At 29.6% G+C, this 23,484-nt stretch overlaps 1 non-coding gene across 1 annotated transcript; it reads left to right on the top strand.

Annotated features, from left to right (window-relative positions):
- Positions 1 to 17,041: 17,041 nt before the first annotated feature.
- On the top strand, positions 17,042 to 17,115 carry TRNAV-CAC (transfer RNA valine (anticodon CAC)). The gene has a single exon. It is a non-coding gene; the product is annotated as a tRNA-Val (tRNA).
- The last annotated feature ends 6,369 nt before the right edge of the window (positions 17,116 to 23,484 follow it).

The raw sequence follows: 23,484 nt of genomic DNA, 5'->3' as shown, positions 1-23,484 counted from the left end.
TTTGTTATCTATTAGAATTATTAATTATAAAACTATTTCTTTAGATATAAAAATTAATGGTTATAATAATTAAGTAATATTCAATATTATTAGATTTCTTCTCAATTCAATTATCTTAAAATTATTATGGCTAGAGATATATAATTATCAAATAGATTGAATTTTTTATAATCTTGGTTTTTCTTATAACTTAATCCAAGATTTTATTAGTCAAATAAAAATTTATAAGTCTAATACAACTAAATTTTTATTGATAGATGTAAGAATTTTTATACATATTGTAAAAAAAATGTCATCTTTTGTTATATACGCCACATCTATTTTTGATAGTAAAAAGATTATAATCAACATTCCAAGTCAATATCAAAATTATCAAGATATTTTTGAAAAGAAAAATATAAATATTCTTCTAGAACATCGTCCATATAATTTTTTAATTGATCTTTAAGAAAGAGCTCAATTGCCATTTGGACCAATCTATAGCTTATTGCAAAATGAATTAGCTGCACTCATAGAATATATTGACAAAAACTTAGTTAAGAACTTTACATGCCATTCAAAATCTCTATTAAGTACTCCTATCTTATTTGTGAAGAAGAAAGATGGATCATTACAAATGTGTGTAGACTATCAAAGACTCAACAAGAACAGCATCAAAAATAGATATCATTTATATTTCATTTCAAGACCTCTTGATTAACTCAATTAAGTAAAGATTTATATAAAAATAGATATATCATGAGTATACAATGTGGTTATTAAAAAAAAGATGAATAAAAGACTATGTTTCAAACTAGCCATAGATATTTTAAATATAATATCATACTTTTTGGACTCACAAATGTATCAATTATTTTTTAACATCTAATGAATGATATTTTTGAAGAGTTACTTGATGATTTTATTATTTTTTTATCTGAGTGGCATTCTAATCTTCTTTAAAAATATAAAAAAATATAAACTTCAAATTTATTGTGAATTATAAAATTTAAAGATGCAAAATTATATACCAAGTTGAAAAAGTGTACATTTCATATTATTCAAGTTAACTTCTTAGAATAAATCATTTTAAATGATGGTCTTATAATAGATCCTAAGAAAGTCCATACTAGTATAGATTACAAAGCTTCAAAAATAATAAGAGATATCTAATTTTTTTGAATTTTGTCAATTATTATTGGATCTTCATCAAAAACTTTTTTCAAGTTAAGGCTCTTTTTACACATCTTATATATAAAGACAAACTTTAATGAAGCAAAGAAATTGAAACATCTTTTAAAACATTAAAGATAGCTTTTATTTCTACACTAATCTTATATTACATCAACTTCTCCAAGATATTCTATATAGAAACAAATACATCAAACTTTTCTTTAAGAGAAATATTATCACAAATAGAAATATATGATAAACTCTATCAAATAGCTTTTTATTCCAAAAAATATTTAGCAATGAATATCAACTACAAAATCCACAATAAATAACTTCAAATAATTGTGAATTTATTTTAAGAATGGCATCATAATCTAAAAGGTGCTTTTAATCTAATCATTGTATATTTAGATTATAAGAATCTCAAATATTTTATATTAACATATATTTGAATCATCATTAAGCATGTTGGAGCATGTCTTTATCAAGATTTGATTTCAAGATTTACATTGACTATTGATTCAAACTTTCTCAAGTAAATTCAATCAAGTATGCTCTCTAGTATTCTTATTTATAATATTAAGAATAATTCTTCTAAATATTATGATATTTTTAACTTCAAATTCAAAAATAATCTATTCTATTTTGAAAGTTGTTTATATATTCTAAAAGGTAAAGCACAATTATGTTTTATTTAAGTTCGTCACAACTTTCTAGTAGTCGAATATTTTATATATAATAAAACTTTGGAGCTAATATTCAAATACTTCTAGTGGCTTTAAATATAAAAATTAATTAAAAAAATTATACAAATATGTAACCTTTGTTCAAGACCAAAAATTCCTTGTCTTTGACCTTATAGACTTTGTTGGCCATTACCTATTCTAGAATAGTCATAGTCTTCTATTTCTATAGATTTTATGATAAATCTTTTAGTTTCAAATTTTTATGACAATATATTCATGATAATAGATTGTTTTACCAAAATGATATATTTTGTACAATATATAAAATCTATTACATGTGAAGAAACACCCAAAAAATTTCTTGACAATATTTATTGCTATTATAGATTACTAAAGAATATTATATCATATGGAAGGTCTCAATTTTTATCAAGATTTTGAAAAAAAAAATTCAATATTTTAAAGGTAGAAATAAAACTATTCTTGACTTTTTATCATCAAATTGATGGATAAACAGAGTAGATAAATTAAATTTTGGAACCATATTTGAGATATACTATCAACTAATGACAAGATGACTAGATATTTCTTTTTATCTTTAGCAGAGTTTGCTTATAATAAATTATTATTATAAACAAATTTATTATTGAATAGAAGAATATATTGTATTCTATTAATTATAGTTATCATCTATAATTTGATATTTTTGGCTTTTCAAAAGTTAATAGTCTTATAACAAAGGATTTTCCAAATTATTTGTCAGAGCTACATGTAATAATGAAGGTCCAATTAAAAAAAACTTAGGAAAAATAAAAAATTTATTATTTATGATTCTAATTTTTTTCTTTTGATTAATAATATTACAAGCTCTTAGGATTTTATTAGCTATATTTAGTTATTTTTAAGAATTATTAATAGTTATTTTTTATTATTATTATTTCTAATTTAAGATATTAAATCAAAAGATTATTAATCTTGCAACAAGTTGATTCTTGCCAAATTTAAGGTATGATGAACTGCTCTATGAGATGTTTTTTTATTTTATAGAATGAAATATTGATCAGAGTGTAGTTGATTTGTTTCTAATTTTTATTTGTCTTAAATCCTTTGAATTCTCTTGAAGAGCTAGACTTCTAAAAGACATTGTTTTTCAATGGTTTAAGAAAAAAAAAAATTTGCTCCAAGACAATCATTAATTGATAAGTGCAAGATTTGGCTAAAAGATATGAATTAAACTAGTAGTTGTTAGTTCATATAAATTATCAAGGTACAAAGTAATCGACAATTGTCTAAGTGGACAAAAGTTGTCGCAAAAGAAAAGAAGTGGATTTGAGATAGACTTTGGTTAGCATCAAATTTATTGTTGTTGTTGTTGTTGTTGTTGTTGTTGTTGTTGTTATACTTCTTTATTAATGTTATGTTTATTGAGACTCACTAGATTGGCTACTGATGAGGCATTCCTAAAGACATGGTGTAAAATCCTACCTCCAAAAAAAAAAAATGGTATTAATGAAGACAATGCATTAAGAGCCTCTAACAACAACAATGCCAAGCCTTTGCCACTTTAAGCTTTCCTTGTAAGGAACTACAGAAGAAATTAGTGTTGTTGATTGTATGTTGGAGCTAAATGTTAGAAGTAGAAATAATAATTTATTTTTATGAACTTTGTGATTTGTAAGATTTCTATAGTAGATGAACTTAGATTGGATGAAGTTACATTATAAGTATTTAGGATTATAATGAATTAATATTTATGGATGAATTATTATTTATAGATTAATTATTATTTTAAAATAAATAATCATTTGTAGATGAATTGTCATTCAAAGATTAATTATTATTAAAAATTAAATTTTATTTGTAGATAAAAACTTCTAAATAATTAAAGATTTTATATGAATGAATTTTATTAAATTTTATTTTAATTAAATTTAAATAAAAAAATTAATAATATTCATATATTTGGATGTTAAATTACAATACACATAATTATTATAACAAGTTAGATTAAATTCTTAAGTAACTTAGAATAAACAATCAACTAATAAGATTTATTCTATCTTATAGTATGTCATCTCAAAAAAACATTCTATGAATTGAAGAAGTTTTCTTATAAGTGGTATAAAAGAATTGACATCACTTGGATTTATAAACTTTGTTGATGATGGCAATATCTATTATCTTTGTAAGAATAACAAATTTATATTATTGACTCTCTATGTTAATAATACCTTCAATACTAATAGCCACTTCTTATTATTAAAAATAATCAAAATTAAGCTTTATATTTGGTTTCTTTTCTTTTATTTTATAGAAGTTTATTACATCTTAAACTTGCAAGTTATCTAAAACATGCACTAAAGCTAATTGTAAGTTATACAAACATCATATATTCAACAAAAGTTGGTCAAGTTTATCTTTTATAATTCATAATCTATGTCAATACCAATTACCTTCAAAATTTAGATCATTAGTATTAATTGCTCTTAAACATCCAAAAAAAAAAAGAAAAATGAATCAAATTTTTATATTCAAATGCCATGTCAAGGACATATACTAGGAAGTTGTAGTAGATTCTAGAAAGTTCTAGAGAAGCTTTGTAGTTTGTAGAGGCTGTTTGAGAAGCTTCCTAGTTTGTGAAAGCTGCTTGAGAAGCTTCCTAGCTTGTAGTATATATAGGAGCTGAGACTAAGGAGATCCTCAGTCTCGACAACACACCTCTTGGAGCTCTAGCTCACCTCTCTAGTGTTGTTCTTCTACTCATCTGATTAATCTAGTTCTTGCCAATACTTCTTCAGCTTTTTGTTTTCAGTTAGTATTTTAGATTCGTGATAGTTTGTCGAGACTACACTCATCTTTCATATCACAGCTAGTTCCTTCTTATTAGGGTGGGGATTATCCCTCTACTTGAAAGTACTGGCATTTTAGAGGTTGCGGATTACCCTCTTCTAAACTGATATTTCTTCTATTATAATATTGGAGTCTTATCTTTCTTGGAGAGAGTGGATTATTCCTCTTCTTGAAGGTTTTAAGGCGTTTTAGAGGTTGTAGAGTACCCTCCTCTAAACCAATACTATCTTCTTGTAGAGTCATTTCTTTCTTTCTCTTAGAATGGTCGGAGGTCAAGATATTAGTATGACTGAAAGTTTGGAGTCGAAATTGGACGCCATTATGAATGCTCTTAGTACGTTATCACAGAGAACTATAGAGATTGAAGGGATCATTGTAAGACTTCATGATGATAGAGCATCCGGGATGGCACAATCGAGGATTCACTAGCCTCAAGCTTCAGCACCAAGAGAAGTAGCTTTGCTTCTAGTTCAACGATGACCATTGGTCGTACAACAAAAAGAGCCTCGAATTAGCCTTCCAGACAAGTTTGATGGTATGCTTTTCAAGTTTTGAGGTTTTGTCAATCAAATTAGATTGATAACAGCTTTACAGCCCGAACGCTATCCAATGGAGGAGTCACCTGTTAGACTCATTGGAACTTTGCTCATGGAGCAAGTTCTATCATAGTTTGTTCTTTTGTTTGAGAAAGGGTCGTCAATTTTGAACAACTTCGAAACTTTTTTGGAGGCTTTTGCAAAAACATTTGGCAAATATGATAAGGCGCGATGGACTACAACAAAGATCCGGTCACTACGACAAGGAGCACGCTCCGCATCAATCTACGAATCAGATTTTAGATAATTAATATACGACATCAATTGGAACAAGGAAGCATTAATAAATCAATTTTATTAAGGCTTGAGGGATGACGTGAAGGATTTTTTATTATCTCTTTCTGATCCACAAATGCTAAAAATAAAACTATTAGTCAAGTTGTAAAGTGCGATAATTACCTGTTCTAACATCACCAAGACCAACACTGAAGACAACATACGACTCACCTCGCTCCAACTATGTTAGCAAGTAGCGTGAATTTACATTCACAGGTAGAAGACATGCAAATTGACACGATACATGTCAAATCCCTAACTCTAGAAGAAAAAAAAGTAACGTATGGAAGGACTATACTTGTATTGCTGTGAAGAAGGCCACATAGCTGAAAACTACTCCAAGAAGCAAAATCGACGCATTGTCAAGACCAGAGCCATGTTTATTTAAGAAAATGAGGATGCCTAGCCACAATAGGAACTGTGTGGCTGAACAATTCAATACCACAACAACAATCAAGTTCCTCTCTTTTCGCTTAGCCTACCCATTGCTTTACCATTCTTCTATCTTTTGGCCCTTAGAAACTAAAAATCTTAGCGTTATTAGATTCAGGAGCATCTGCTTACTTTTTAGACAAAGAATTTGTTAAGCGTCACAAGATTCTTTTAATACAAAAACCTAAACTCGTTCACGTAGAAGTAATAGATGGACAACCTTTATTGTTTGGTAGTGTCATCCATGAATCAAAACCTATTGAGGTGACGTTTAAAGACCATAGTAGTTATATCATTTTCAATATTATTAGAAATCCATCAAACCATGTTATTTTTGGTCTTTTTTGGTTAGAAATGCATAACCCATCCATAAATTGGAGGTTACGAAAGATGATATTTCCTATAGAACATTCCGAGAGTAAGTTTGTTAAAAGATCCCGAATTAAAAAATCCTTATTTATTGGAGCAAGAGCGTTTGTAACAATGTCCAAGGAAGGCACACCGTTTGTTATTTATGCAACTCCAACTAGCAAAGAGAAGATTTTGACAGCAAGTATACTGGAGCAATATAAGGATTTTGAAGACGTGTTTCAAAAAAAAAATACCAACATGCTATCAGAGCATCGACCATACGATTGTGCCATAGACTTGCAAGAAGGAGCACAACCACCTTTTGGCCCAATCTACAATTTGTCGTAGAAGGAGTTAGTGGAGTTGCAAAAGTACATTGACAAGAATCTAACCAAGAACTTCATTCGTCATTTGAAGTCGCCAGTTGGGGCACCAATCTTATTTGTGAAGAAAAAAGATGACTCACTGCAGATGTGCGTGGATTATCAAGGTCTCAACAAGGTGACAAAGAAGAATCGTTATCCATTACCTTTGATATCAGGTCTTCTAGAACAACTTGGGCATACAAGGATCTTTACAAAGATTGATCTAAAAAGAGCTTACAACCTCATACTAAACAAGGAAGGAGACGAATGGAAGATAGCTTTCGATACAAGGTATGGCCATTTTGAATATAATGTCATGCCTTTCGGTCTTACCAATGCTCTGGTAGTCTTTCAACACATGATGAATGACATCTTTCAAGAGCACCTTGACGATTTTGTTGATATCTATCTAGATGATATGTTGATATTTTCCAAAAACATAGAAGAGCATGAGAAACATGTCCGTCTGGTCCTTGAAAAACTCCACGAGCAAGGACTTTACATCAAGTTGGAGAAGTGTTTGTTTAACCAAACTGAGATGGAATTTTTGGGATTCATTGCAACTACGAAAGGTTTGAAGATGGATCCTAAGAAGGTGGAAGCAATCGTATCATGTGAAGTTTGAAAGACGATTAGAGATGTACAATGCTTGCTTGGCTTTGCTAACTTCTATCAGATCTTCATCAAGAATTATTCTCAAGTTGCTACTCCGCTCACTCGGTTGACATGTAAAGACAAGCTCGAATGGGGACCTCTAGCGGAAAAAGCATTTCAAGATCTTAAGATGGTATTTACTATGGCTCCAATCTTCGTACATTTGGACTTTGCAAAGGCCTTCTATTTGGAGACTGATGCTTCAGATTTTGCTATAGGCGCAAATAAGAAGCTTCATCCGATTGCGTTCTAGTCTCGAAAGTTTTCTGCTGCCGAGATCAACTATGAGATCCATGATAAAGAACTTCTTGTAATAGTGGATTCTTTCTAAAAATGGCGTCACTTTCTCAAAAGAGCTGCGCATCCGATGATCGTATACACAGATCACAAGAATTTGAAATACTTTATATCGACTCGGATTTTAAATTATCATCAAGCTTGATGAAATATGTTGCTATCCAGATTTAAATTTGTCATTACTTATCGACCTAGGAAGCAACAAGGACTATCCGATGCATTATCAAGGAGATCGTATCTAGCGCCAAAGGTTGGAGAAACAGCGTTTGATCAATAGTGTACAACATTGTTGAAGTCGGAACAATTCAGGCTTTATTCTGCTATAGTACCAATTGATGCTGACTTCCTCAACCAGGTACGTATTGCAACTATTGGAGATTCTGTAGCCCTCAATATCACGCAACGTATCAATAATGACAAGTTCAAGGTAGAAGGAGATCTTTTATACTTTGAGAAGCAGTTGTATATTCCAAAAGGACTAGGATGACTCCGAGTTCTCTAATCTCGACACAACTTTTCAGCTACTAGACATTTTGGATTATATAAGACCTTGAAACTTATTTCTCGAGATTTTTGGTGGCCCAAAATGTAGAAGGATGTCAAGGATTTTGTCCTCTCATATAACATTTGTTGAAGATCCAAGAATCCTCAACATCATCCTTATGGTCTTCTTCAGCCATTGCCTATTCCACGATGGCCATAGTCTTTAGTTTCCATGGACTTCATTATGGACCTGTCGCCATCAAATTCATTTGACAGCATCTTTGTTGTCGTAAATCAGCTTACAAAGATGGCATACTTTGTCCCTTGCAAGAAAACATCGTCAATCAAAGACATAGCAAGGCTCTTTCTTGATAGTATGTATCGATATCATGGTTTACCAGATGATATCGTGTCGGATCAAGGAACCCAATTCGTATCAAAGTTCTAGACATCACTCTTTGAGATATTGAAGGTGGATATCAAGTTTTCTTTGGCTTTCCATCCTCAAATTGACGGCCAAACGGAATGGATGAATCAAACTTTGGAGTAGTATTTATGATGCAGCATCAACTATTAATAAGATAATTGGACTCCATATCTATTGTTAGCTAAGTTTGCATATAACAACACCCTTCATGTGTCGACTCAACAAACACCATTTTTTTTCAACTATGGGAATCATCCGAAGTTTGATTTGTTGAGTCCGTCAACCAATAACAATCCGGCAGCTGAAGGATTTGTGAAACATCTATTGAAGCTTCAAACTACGTTGAAACTTCAATTGCAAACTGTCCAAGAAGCTTATAAGGCATGCGCAAACAAATTTTGGAATCAGACACCTACTTTCAAAATTGGAGATAAAGTATGGCTACTTCAATAGAATATCAAAATCAAGTGACCATGTGATAAGTTGGACTACCGGAGAATGGGACCATTTATCATCCAGAAGCAAATCAATCCAGTGGCGTACCATCTAGGATTACAGGCTATTATGAAGGTACACTTAGTCTTTCATGTTTCTTTGTTGGATCATTATCGAGAGTCATCTTTTCCTAGAAGAAAGCAATGTCTGTCACCTAATATTGAAATTGAGAACCACGAGGAATATGAGATAGAAAAGGTACTAGATTCATAGCGTAAGTGGAGAGAAATTGGAATACCTAGTGTATTGGCGTGGCTATGATATCAATGAGCGCACATGGGAATCAATGGAAAATCTTATCAATGCATCGCAAAAGGTATAGGAGTTTCATCGATGCTATCCTCAGAAATCTAAGCTCTTTCAATGAAAGTTTTTCAGTGAAGTTCCTTCTCCTTGAAGCCTCTTATTCCTTGGTCTTATAAAGAAGGAGGAAAAGGAACCTCTAAAAGATATAGTTAGAGACTATAAATTTGTAACCTAAGTCCATTTTTCCATGTTTAGTGCTTGTATTTTTTGGTGTGATATGGATAGCCAAGAGATAGATACCATACGAGTTATGTCTTCTCAATTGAGTATATCATGAAGACGACCCCGAGATGAAGAACCGCCTATACCACGAAGACGATCGAGGATACCTAGTAACAAGTTGCTAGTGATTGTGTTTCAGGTAGAACCTACTTACAGTGATCTTCTCGAAGGAGTGTTTACAGGGCATTTTCACAATGAAGACAGGGAAGTTCATGCCTAGTCAAAAATCGAAGGTGTAGGATACTATTGTTGGTTACAAGGATCAATGAAGTACTTGCTATGCAAACGACAATTGGAGTATATTATAGACACTATGTAACAAATTTTTAACTTCTTACGTTGATATCGACTCACAATAGGAGTGCTTCTCGGAAACCTCAAAGCTAAAGGAGGGAATAATATCAAGGACATATACTAGGAAGTTGTAGAAGATTTTAGAAAGTTCTAGAGAAGTTTTGTAGTTTGTGGAAGCTGCTTGAGAAGCTTCTTAGCTTGTAGTATATATAGGAGCTGAGACTGAGGGGATCCTCAGTCTCGACAACACACCTCTTGGAGCTCTAGCTCACCTCTCTAGTGTTGTTCTTGTACTCGTCTGATTAATCTAGTTCTTGCCAATACTTCTTGAGCTTCTTGTTTCCAGTCAGTATTCTAAATTCGTGACATGCTATTGGATCCATCAACTAGGTTGGTATCTATACATGATATGATTAGTAATTTACAATTAATGTTCTTATTTAATACATATATAATTCTAATTCAATATACATTCAAGCTTCTAAACATAATGTTTAATACTTATAAGAGTCTTTTGATTATTATATAGAATATCAATAAGATGATAACCCTTGCTATCTTTATGGCTTCATTAATGCCAATTAAGTAAGAGGCATTGACAAGTGTTGCTCCACATCTGGCTTTTGTTTTTTCTTCTCACATAGTGCTATCAATTGGAGATCCATAAGACAAACATCATGAGTTCTATCAAACACCAAATCAAAAAATATTTCCATGGCCAATGTTGCCTTTGAAGTAGTGAAGCTTTGCCACTTGATTCATAACAACTAATAAGATCTATCACAACCAACCTTGATCTACTGTAATAATCAAAGTGTTTTAGCCTTAGTCAACACTACTAAGTTTAATTCCCATAGAAAATATATCATTGTTTGATATCACTTCATGAGATAATTAACAATATTATAAAAGTTACAATTCACTCATTGTCATTGTCCTAATCCAAAACATATCAACCATCTCAAGATACTTGACATGTTTGGAGGAGTACTACCATCTTCTAAATGTATTAGATAAGAGGGAGTATTGGACAATAGCCGTTACTTGAGTTAGCTAATAGCACAAAATTAGTACTCCCGTAAAATTCGCAACCCCTGCTGATACAGTCACCCCGCCGAGGTCTCGACAGTATATCTTTCTGTACCTAAAAGACACAAGGTTAATAAATTATTATCACCATTACATAATTAATAAAAGTGCAAGCTTGATATGTTTCATAATTTTATATATATATATATATATATATATATAGTGTTATTACTGTTTTGTAGGATTTTTATGTTTGAATGATTTTGATATCTTAAATGAACAAATCAACGATAGATATTGAAGTTTTCTCTTTCTAATTCCATATCACATGTGAATGAAATATGCAACTGTTTTTAACACCTCACAGTTGTGTACTTTACTTTTGTACAAGATGAACCTTCATATAACTTTACTTCATCTTAGATTAAGTGTTTAAAAATAAAATTTTAAATCAAACGTACAAAAGCTTGTTTTTTACTAAGGTTTTTATTTGATGTGATCAAACGAATGGATTCTATTGTCAGTTAAAGATTTTCATTTCTTTTTTGAACCCAAATACATAGTATTTAGAGATTGCATTTAGAATCAAAACTAAAATATCAATTACATTTTTATTTTTCAGAAAGATGTTGGATCAATTAGAAGACTTTGAATGTAAGATAAAAATAAATAAAATTATATTAAAAAATATTTCTACTATGGTTAGATTTAAAACGTTTAATTTTAATATAAAAAATGAATCATTCTATGGCTCATATTGTAGATAGTCTTAGTTAAATTTGGTACAATTTTATCAACAAAAAAAAATTATTCAAAAGAAAACATATAATTAGTTATAACAATATAACCTTGATATGTGGCACTAAATACATTTTGGTGGCAAAATCCATATACCTCATCTCTCCCTCTACCATGAATAGTGAATCCATGTAGCTCAACTGATTGATTTATGTTTCTATTGCTCTTCAATCTGTTGTTGGTAATTGTAACATCACCAATTGTTAGAATTAGCTCTTCACTGTCATCTAGTTTTTAATATCCAATGATCTACATCAAGAAGTAACTATTCACTTATAAATTTATCATTGGAACTAAAAATAATAGTATTCCGTTTGAATATAGCTAATGTCAAAATACCTTAAACCATCAACTTGAGATTTTTCAGCTATTTTGGGTTGTTTTGAAACAAAAAAAAAAAAAAAAAAAAAAAAATGAAAAATAAGATTTTAATGTGTTCCAAAAGAAGAAAAAAGAAGAAAAAAGAAATTAAAAATGAATTGCCATGGTAGTTGAATTGATAAAAAAAAATCATAGCAAGTTTTGCATTTTATTCCTCAATTGAGTAGTAAACTTAACAAAAACCATGCACTTCTATCATGCTAAAAAAAACCTTTCATCTTTATAAAGTTAATTGATCATTGGTGGATTTGAAATATATTTAGAATCTTTTACAAAAAACATATGGATTTGGATTTGTGCAAGTGCGGTTTAAGTAAGGTCTATAGGTTGGTTAAGGGATATGATATGATTTAAGATATTTCAATGTTATGTCTATGCTTATCAATAAAAGAATACATATGATCCTTCACTTTGGTTAATTTAAGAATGTCAGTTCTAAGAGAATATCCATAGCCGATGTTGTAGCCTTTAGGTGTTGTTGTTTTTTGGCTTTTAAGCTCATGTAACATTGGTGAATCCTTGTAGAATTGTGTTGAAGAAATGGCTAAATTACTTCACTCAACAAGAAAGCAAGGAGGATCATTTGACAAGAATTTTTTTATGAACAAGCAAAGAGGTAGCAGATGTTGTAAGAAAAAGAGAGTTGAAGGCACCTTTTTAAACTATTAATAAGTTTAATATGGATTATATAATAATATTAAAAAAATATTTTTTAAAATAAAAATAAATTCAATAAAATATATTTTTTATTAAAATAATTATATTTAATAATTTTTTCTTTGAAATGTACCTAGAATAATGATTTGATTGGAGTTTGATAATTGAAGTAATGACAATAACTTTTAGGTCTTTAATAATCTATTCATTAAGGCTAAAACTTAAATAAAATGAATAATTTTAAATATATATATATATATATATACCATTATAAAAATCTATATTTATATTATTAAAAAAGTCATAAAAATTAAGACAATTGCATCAAATCAAGTAGATTTAAGGCACAAAGCATCCTAAACTTAAATTAAAACTATCAAATATAGATCTCATGCTATGACTAGATTCACATATTTTTTTAAGCTTCTTATATTTTCTAGAACTTCAAATGATGATTTTTTGTATTAATCAATTTTAGGCACTATAATCTTAACTTATTTTATTAATAAATATTTTGCACTACAATAAAAATTACTGCTCTCAAAAAAGATCCAATTCACTTTAGTAGATATTATTAATAAATGATTTATTACATTTAGAGATATAATAAAAGAGACCAAGTTATTGAAAAAGATGTGTTTTGTGTTGCAACCAACATAATTTGGATTATATGCCGAAGAAATTGTTTTATATTACTATGTGATTAAGAATTTTGATGATTAGTAATTAATAATAAATATGACGATGTTATAATTTTATCCAATTTTTCTATAGATTGCAATACAAAATTAATTAATTAATTTTGAACTTATTTAATCCTAAAAAATTAAGCTGAGCTATTGTTGTGAAGTGTTATAATTGATTTTTTGAATTTTGATCTAAAAATTGTATAAGTACACCACAATATCTTTATAATTTTTTTGCTACCTCCATACCTTCTCAATACATGCATTCTAAAGTTGAGGATATGTAAATTGATGCAATATGATTCAAAAATCTTACCAAAAAAAATATTCTTGACATTTTAAAGAAAAATTGTGTTTATACTATAGAGAACTTAAATACACTATTCAATATTATTTTAAGAATCAACAAAACCACAAAATAAAGAACAATAGGTCTCAATAAATAAAAACTAGTTTTCAAAATTTAAAAAAATATTAAATATAAATTCTTCAAAGACCTAATTTAAAGATAATTTAAAGATAATTAAATCTTTAAATTATCTTTAAATTGAGTCTTTGAGGAAATTTCTCTAAATCAACTAAGATAATTTCCTCAAAGACTTATTAACAATCTATTATTATGATTTTTTTAATAAGACTCTTATAACTTATAAAATATTTTAAACTCAAATAAATACTTAAATAATAAAAAAAAGACTCTAATCCTAATACTTTTGAAACTAAAAAAATCTAAAATTATATTTTAAATAATTCTAATAATATAGGTTCATTGATAGGACTTACAATGTGGAATTTGAAATTTTTTTTGATGTAAATATCTTTTTTTTAATTATTTTTAAGTCAACCTATTGCTTGCAATCACATAATTAATAGATTGCAAAGCTTATTAAAAATAATTGATACTTATAGTAGACATCAACAAGAATAGCTTCTATAAGCCATTATTTTAGATTTTAGGTAAGTTCCAAAAACCTTTTTTCTTTAAAAATATTAATTGTACGAACATTCAAAAAACAAATATCATACAAATATCAAAGCATAAGTGACAACAGTCATTTTTTCAGAATGATTGAATTGATTTCACTATTCTATAATAGGACAAAAAGCTCTTCTCTTTGTAAATGATTGCCTTATGCATGTTTGTTTGAAGTTGTTGCCACAATTGTTGAACATCCATATTTATCATTTATCTTCCAATATTACGTCAAAAATCCAACCATATAATATAAGAATTATTTGGAATATAAAGGTGTTCTATTACAAAGGCTTGAATTAAAAGCTTCTTATTACTTTAAAAATAACATAAGACCTAGATAATATAGCAAATATAGAAATATTAAAAAAATATAAATATTCTCTAGATAATGCTTATGTCTATTGCAGCATGGATCAAAGTGGCAACAAAAAATTATTTCAAATTACTTCAATCATTGCCAAATCCAAACATCAAATGTAAGAATTATTCTTCTTAAGATAATTATTGAATCTTCAATTGAAGAGACATAAGAGCTTCAATCTTAAATCCAAGGATTCCATTATACTAATCTAATAGATACCTAAAACTTGTTCACCCTCAAAAAAATTGCTTATATTCTTGATAGTGATAAGATTATAAACTCCATGATGGTAGAGTATGACATGGTTAGAAGGGATGGAGATGAAGGCGATGAAAAAAATATAGATAAAAATAAAGAAATGGCAGTGATCAAGCCACAAGAAGCATTAGATTTATTTAATAGATATAAGATGTTTTTTTTTATAGCAATGAGAAGATCAAACAACAAACTTGAGAAAAAGATGTAGTTTGGCTTTAGTTCTTTCAAAAAATACAAATTGGTCAATTAAAAAGACTATTTTAGACATGTTTTTTTCTTGAATTATTTTTCTCTATTTGTGCTGTATTATTTTATGCATACTTGTATACTAGTATTAGAATCAAGAAATAATATTATAATTTAAAATTAAAAGCTTATTATATTAGTATTAAGTCTCAAATTTGAGATTGCCAAAAATATTAGTTTGGAAGATTTATTATTTTATAGTGATCCTATTATATCTAAATTTAATTAGTAGATAGTTTTAGTTAAGTTTTTATTTATTTATTTATTTATTTATTTTGTAATATAATTTATTGCTCTTCTTAGTCTCTTCTAAAATTTTAAAAAATATACAATTTGGAATCTAAATTTAATAAAATATTGTCATTCTCAATTTATAGTACTTTCAATTGCTCAGCCATTGTATTACTTACATCCTTAAATTCATCAAAAAAAAGATAACTTGGCTTAGAATCTTAATCTTATTTTATAAAAGATTCAAAGCTAAAGGATCAAAGTCTATGGTCCATTTCTAAATAGTAAATATTCCACTTGTAGTCTTGTAGACATTAAGCAATTCTAGATTCTTAACTATCATCAATTGGCTTTAAATTGTTCCACTTCTATTAACTTTAAATTGTCTCATTCCTGTAGTGTACCTATTTTTTTTTATTATAATGTGACCTACTTTGACTTCCACACCTACTTTGATCTCTAAAATGTCAGCAATACCTGATACTTAATCATTAAATTACATTTTCCGCGTCAAAATTTCAGAATATCCTAACAAAATATGAAAACAACTGCCTCGTAAGAAATCTCATAAATTTTGAAAAGAATCCGGGTAGACAGATGTGACAATGGTGAAGTCCTGGCCAGAGCGATGCCGGAACCGTGCGAAGTAGGCTCCGCTGCGGCAGCCACATCCTGAATTGGAGTGGATTCTAGGCACGGTCGAGGTTGGTAGAAGTGCCTGCGAGGGTTTGAACGATTGCCGAGGCCACGCCTTCGGGTCTGTGTCTGGTGCCTAGGTATGCAACAGGGAAGCACGTGCGCCCTCTCGCCCTCAGCTACCCAAGTCCTGCCTTTGTGGCAAACGATGAACGATGCGATAGTGGTGAGACCTTTACCCAGCTCCACATGACCCGCTCGGAGCCCTGGCGAGAGCAGCAAGAACCCATGCCGCACCACATTATGGGACAGCGTTGTGTTTTTGTGTGCACTCGGATCCGTGGGTAGATCGGGAGCTCCAGGGGCGATTGGCTGATGATGGCGGTGGTGGCGGTGTCGGCGAGTCCGTGTTGTGGGGTTCTCTGCGGAGGAGCGTCCCCGAGGTCATCCAGGAGCACTGACAAGGTGGGTGCAGCTAGCAAGGACGGTTCTGGGCCTGGGCCTGGTTTTCCATTTGGAGTACACGTCGCAACCACAGCGTCAGCGGTGCTCCGCTGCGGAGGATACCAGAGGACCAAGTGTCGGTTGAGCAACGACGAGCCAGAAGATTGTTGGTACGTTTGTTTGTTTGTTTGTTTGTGCGTCGGTTAGTCGGTGAGTGGGTTTTGAGGGAGGAGGGGGCGGCGATCCCCGGTCTACCCACCAGTGCCTTGCCCCGCCTTCCCCTCCGCTGCCTTGGACAGCAGCCTGGTTTGAGTTGCGTGGAGGAGGCTGGGGCTGTGCGGCATTCGGGGCTGCAGAGAGATGAGATGAGAAGGGGGCGGGGTAGGGGTTCGGAGCGATTGATTATGTCTGCGCGACTAGCGTTGCGACGTGAGATGATTTTCTTCGGCGTGGTCTGGTTGGTGCAGATGGTCATCACGCTAGTCTCACACACTAGAGGTCCCCAGTTCGAACCTGGGATCAGACATCAGTCTCTGGTTTTTATTATGGCTCCTCATGTCTTTTCATGTCCCCTCTCCATCACACACCTCTGCCTTGTCACACCGTACGTCGGTTTTTGGTTTACTCTAAATTACACTATCGTGTTGTTCTGATTCACGATGCCTCAGAGCCCCCACCCACAACTTAAGAAGCTGTAGAGGTTTGTCATTTTAAAACACCAATGGTGAAATTTCCATAGATGAGATTTCATTCTCTATAAGCACACAACAGTTTCAAAGAAATGGTTTGGACCATATGTAGTACTCAAAGTCCATGATATTGCAATGTATTCCTTATATAAATTAGATATAACCATTATTAGATATGTAGTAGTTGTAAAGAAGGTGAAAGCTGTATTCTTTATATAAATTAGATGGAACAATTATTAGATATCTAATAGTTGTAAAGAAGAAGAGATGGACAATTCAAAATAGAAGACTTTGAAGAATTCTTATATAAATTAGATATAACCATTATTAGATATGTAGTAGTTGTAAAGAAGGTGAAAGCTGTATTCTTTATATAAATTAGATGGAACAATTATTAGATATCTAATAGTTGTAAAGAAGAAGAGATGGACAATTCAAAATAGAAGACTTTGAAGAATTCTTATATAAATTAGATATAACCATTATTAGATATGTAGTAGTTGTAAAGAAGGTGAAAGCTGTATTCTTTATATAAATTAGATGGAACAATTATTAGATATCTAGTAGTTGTAAAGAAGAAGAGATGGACAATTCAAAATAGAAGACTTTGAAGAATTCTTATATAAATTAGATATAACCATTATTAGATATGTAGTAGTTGTAAAAAAGGTGAAAGCTGTATTCTTTATATAAATTAGATGGAACAATTATTAGATATCTAATAGTTGTAAAGAAGAAGAGATGGACAATTCAAAATAGAAGACTTTGAAGAATTCTTATATAAATTAGATATAACCATTATTAGATATGTAGTAGTTGTAAAGAAGGTGAAAGCTGTATTCTTTATATAAATTAGATGAAACAATTATTAGATATCTAGTAGTTGTAAAGAAGAAGAGATGGACAATTCAAAATAGAAGACTTTGAAGAATTCTTATATAAATTAGATATAACCATTATTAGATATGTAGTAGTTGTAAAGAAGGTGAAAGTTGTATTCTTTATATAAATTAGATGGAACAATTATTAGATATCTAGTAGTTGTAAAGAAGAAGAGATGGACAATTCAAAATAGAAGACTTTGAAGAATTCTTGATTTGACACTTTGACCAAAAACATGAAGTTGATGAACTTATATGTGAATTAAAGGAGTCTAAAAGGATTGAAAGAAGAATAATAAGTGGCATATAATAGAAGATGTGCACATTTGGGAGATCCAAATGTTGTATTGCAATTGCTTATATTATATAAAATTTAATTAAAACACATAATATATTCATAAGTCCTAATGTGTATTAAAATGGCTAAGTAGATTAATTTATATAGAATTAATGTAAAAAATAATTACTTTATTTTTATTTTTTATTTTAATTTTTTTATAGCATTGAAATTATATAAGATATAGATATCAAGTTTGAAGCCTTGAGAGGAGTTTTAGAGCCTAAAGGTGAAAAATCAAACCACTAAAAGATTGGTTTGGAGGGATGAAGGCAAGAGAAAGAGGGGTCTTCATTCTCATTGATCAATGGTTATATCTGATAAGCTTTCTACATGCTTTTAACAACCATTTTGGAGGATTTGAGTAAATTTTGAAGAAGTGTTTTGGAGAAAATAAATAAATAGTTGTAAATCTTAGGATTTTGATTAGATGTCACATGCAAAGTTGAAGGGATTTGGAATTAATGTAAAGGAGATATAGTTGTTTGAAGTTAAAATATAAATTTAAGGCATATTGTCACACTTTTAAAAATATAAGGAATTCTATGGGAGCTATTAAAGATTAGATGGTGGGGTTGGAAAGGTGATTTTAAGATCTACATCTTACTTAAAGAACTGTTACATTTGGAATTAGAGTGCAGAAGATATAGTCTTTTGAAGTTAAGATGTAGATTTAATGTACGTTGTTACTCTTTTTAGGATAAAAAGAGGTTTATAAGAGCTTTTGGAAATAAAGAGATGCATTTCGAGAGGTGATTTTAAGGCCTATATTTTCATGGAAGAATGTTATACATCTAAAATTTAGATGAAGAAAATATAGTGAATTAAAAGCAATATATCCAATTTCAAGGTAGTAAAACCAAAACACTATGAAAAAATTTATGTAGCTTTTCAATATAATATCTCACATTTTTTTTTAAAATTGAGCCAAAAATTTGTTTGAAAGCTTAAGACATAGCTCATACCATCACTACCAACAAAAATATTTGTTTACTACCTTGAAATTGAATATATTACTTTTAATTCATGCTAATATATAAGGTGTTTTAACCTATTTTGGCACCGCCTTAAATCTAAGATCTCTTCTATTTTAAATTCTTGATTATTGTCTGCTTATATAGAATGAAATGGCACCTATCTTTTTTTTAGTATATCTATTGTCTTGTATAGTTCAAGAAGAAATATATAGAACTCAAGATGGATTTTCATAGACTATGGTAGATATCATCAATATACAATTGAATTGATTTATCTACAAATAAAAAATTATCTGAATCTATTATAATCTAATTTATCACAAGGATAAATAATCTAAACTTTATGACAAAGTAACTATATCTTCTTTCCAATGTGGTATTGAGATTGTTCTTTGCAATAGACATCTTTGTTGATCTTTTGTTGTTCTTGAGCTTCCTTTAATTATGCCTTTATGATTGCATGTAGCTCTAAGAAATAATTTATTAAATCTTTTATTACAAGATTATCAAATTTTAAAAATTTAAAAGTATCAAATTATAGATGATAATTATTATTAGCATAAAAAAGTAAAATTTGAGTAGAAAAATGTATTATATTATTATGAGTAAATTCTACCAATAATAAAAGAATCGTCCAATTTTGTTGATGGTAATTGATAATACATCTCAATTATTGTTCCAATACTTGATTCACACATTCTATTTGTTTATCAATTTGAAGATAAAAGACCAAAGATAGTTTTAAATCAATCTTTATTATTTTAAATATCAAATTTTAAAATCTAGTTATAAATTGAATATTTTTATTTTACATAATATTATATTATTATTAGAAAAATATAATTTTTAAATGAATTAGATCTTTTATAATTTTTTTTTTATAAGATATCTAAAGACATCTCCAACCATCTAATAGGTTATACAATTAGAACAAAAAAATCATTCATTATAAAAGAAATAATATTTATATGAGCTACAAAAGAATTATTCATCTTTATTATTTATTTAGCATCTATTTTTTAGGATAGAAAGGTATTTAACAATCTTCTAATATATTACAAGAAGTATTAAGATATTTTTAAAATCAAAAATAAAAATATTCTATTAAAGTATTGTCCTTATAATTGCTTAGTTGATCTTTAAGAAAAGACTAAATCACCATTTGAACCAATTTTAAAGCAAATTTGTATTTAATAATACTTATCAGCAAAGAAAAAACCGAATTTTATCAAATGTCTTGTTTGGACATTGTTTTTTTTTCCACCAAAGGTAAAAGTAGCAAATAAATATGAATAACATATAATTCTTTTGAAATCAAAGTAATTTTATTTTTGAGTTATAAAATCAATAATATTAGTTGATTCAAAAAAATTAATTAAGTTTGTTCAAATATATCCTTAAATTTTCTTATACTTAATATTAAAAAAAATCCTTTTAAGTTTCATGATACTTCTAAATTTGAGTTTAAAAACAACCTTCTTTATCTTTAAAAATACTTATATATTCTAAAAGATGCAATACAATTATATATTCTTGAAGCTTATCATGATTTTTTTATAGGAGAGTATTTTTAATATAATTAAAATTTAGAATTAATCTCAAGAAAATTTTAGTAGTTCTAAATGTAGAAAATAATAAAAGATTTTATATAATTTTGTGATATTTTTTTAAGGTCAAATATCTCTTATCATTGACCTTATGGACTTTTTCAACTATTACTTATACTAAAACTACTATGTTCATCAATTTCTATGTATTTGATTATAAATCTTTTAATTTTAAGGTTTTATTATTTAATATTTGTAATAGTAGAATGATTTATTAAAATAGCTAGATTTTTTCTTGATGATAACTATTATTATTGTGGTTTGCTAAAAAAATATTATAATAGACCAAAGAATTGAAATTTTATTGAAATTTTAGAAAATTCTATGCAATATATTGAAGGTAGATATATAACTATTTATTATCTTATATTTTTAAATTAATAGATATGTACAGTCTTTAAAAATATTAAAAAATATTTTTAATTATTTATGGTATATTAGAAAAGTTTTATAGAAGTTAGAAGTTTTTTACATGTAAATGTATAAGAGTTAGCTTAATTGGAGGTGCTTAAGAAAAAACAAAAAAAAATTACAATTAAAACTTAGCAAGCAAATCTAAGAGACTAATAAGCTTAGTCAAAATTATGATATTATTAGAAAGATATTGAAGGTTTGGAAAAAGTCTCCATAGATGTCTCTAAAATGAAATTTGGACTAATCCGTAGCTCAAGCCTAGCTCTTAATGAAAATACGACTCAAAGACTAAAAGATGGATTATTTAGTGATTTTTCTTAGAATATTCAATAGGCTATTATAAGCTCCGCTCATGGTGATTAGCTATGAGCATTGAAAGAAGGTTGATGAGAGTTTAAGAATAGTAAGTTTTTACTAATTTCTATTGGATAATTAAAAAAAATCAACAATAGTAGCTTAGAAGTAAATTTGGTGTATGGCCAAAGTAGATTAATGCACCATAAAGTTAGATATGCAGCAACTCTTAAGAAGGTTGTGTTAAGATACTTTCAGAGTCTTGTTGAGGATGGAATGTCTGACCGAAAGGTACATTAAGAATTGACTCTAAAGAAAGTTTGAATGCTTGTTTGTATGAAAAGGTTAGAGGCAATTAAGTAAAAAAAAATGATTAGGATGCCAATTGAGTTTTTTGACTTATTGAATAGCTACATCAGATGAAGAGTAGTGGCAAATCATTTGAGATCTAGTAGGAGCAATTAAGGAAGAAGTTTTGTAATTGTTGACTCTCGACAAAATTAGCCTGAATATGGACAATAAGATGAGTAGATTTACCAAGGTTAAATGTAAGTAAGTAGAAGATTATTGTTGATTAGTAAAGGGAGAATGCAGCATGTTGAGTTTTCTAAAAGTACTTGTAGAATGTATAAATGACTTTTCTGGTTCGTTATCGATTAAATAGTAGTAATGTTGGGATTTAGATGAATGGTTAGTTCGATTAGTTGTTAATAGTAGGAAGTTAGGAACATATGCGGTTAAGAAGCCAAAGTTTCACAACCTGTGGAATCTGCTGAATGACAATTCATATTTTGGTAGGATAAAGAGGTTGAGGAAGAAGGAATGGGGGCCAGACTGTGATAGTCGTGAGCCAGGGTAAAGCTTGGAGCTACCCTTTTGTTTTCTTTGCTTTTGTGTTTTTCTTTAGTATTGGATTTAAGAAAAGGATTGCTGAAACTGTGATTGAAATATTGAAAATTATGAATTCGAATTAATTAATTTGGAGAAAGAAAGTATGATTGTGATAATAGAGATTATTGCATTGTGTTAGTAGCATTGGAAGATTGAGTAAAAGTAAAGGAATTGAGAATTGAAGTACTGTGGAAAGAGATTAAGCATCCTGTAGATGTCAGGAATGTCAATGATATTTAGTAGCTGCAGGGCAATGAATGATTGTAGAGATTGTGAAGGGATTGAATTGAGATGAGGAAGAGAACTTTGGAAGTTTTAGATAATTAATACATAATCAATTGTGACATAATATATCCAATTCATACAACGAGTCTTTCCCCGAGATCGAACCCACCTATATTGATCAAATATCTTGGTGTTTTGAGTCCGAGTCAAATGACGATTACATTTTTGGCACCGCTGTCGGGGATTGACAACAGTATGAAATGTTAAAGAATTGATGGTACAAAAGACGAGATCGAAGGAGTATGAGCGGTGATTACGACTATGATAATCACAGAAGGAATCAACAAGTAAAGGAAAGACAGGAGCGATTTTATTTCTAAAATTTATTACGACAACAACAAGAAGGGATTCAACGTAAGAAACATCGATGGAGTTGGATAAAGCCGTGGTTGCATGCATGTGCGAGTATTTGAGCATATCCAAGTTCTGAAAGAAGTGCAATATTGCACCATTATATACCATTGGAGAAATTACCGCAAGTGCTTGTAGGAGATATCGCGAGTAACAAAGCATCAGAGTC

Source organism: Physcomitrium patens, chromosome 12 (assembly GCF_059467195.1).
Source record: "Physcomitrium patens ecotype Gransden chromosome 12, ASM5946719v1, whole genome shotgun sequence".
In the NCBI taxonomy this organism is placed as follows: domain Eukaryota; kingdom Viridiplantae; phylum Streptophyta; class Bryopsida; order Funariales; family Funariaceae; genus Physcomitrium; species Physcomitrium patens.
Note: the sequence above shows the minus strand (reverse complement) of the source record. Positions and strands in the feature narration are given on the sequence as shown.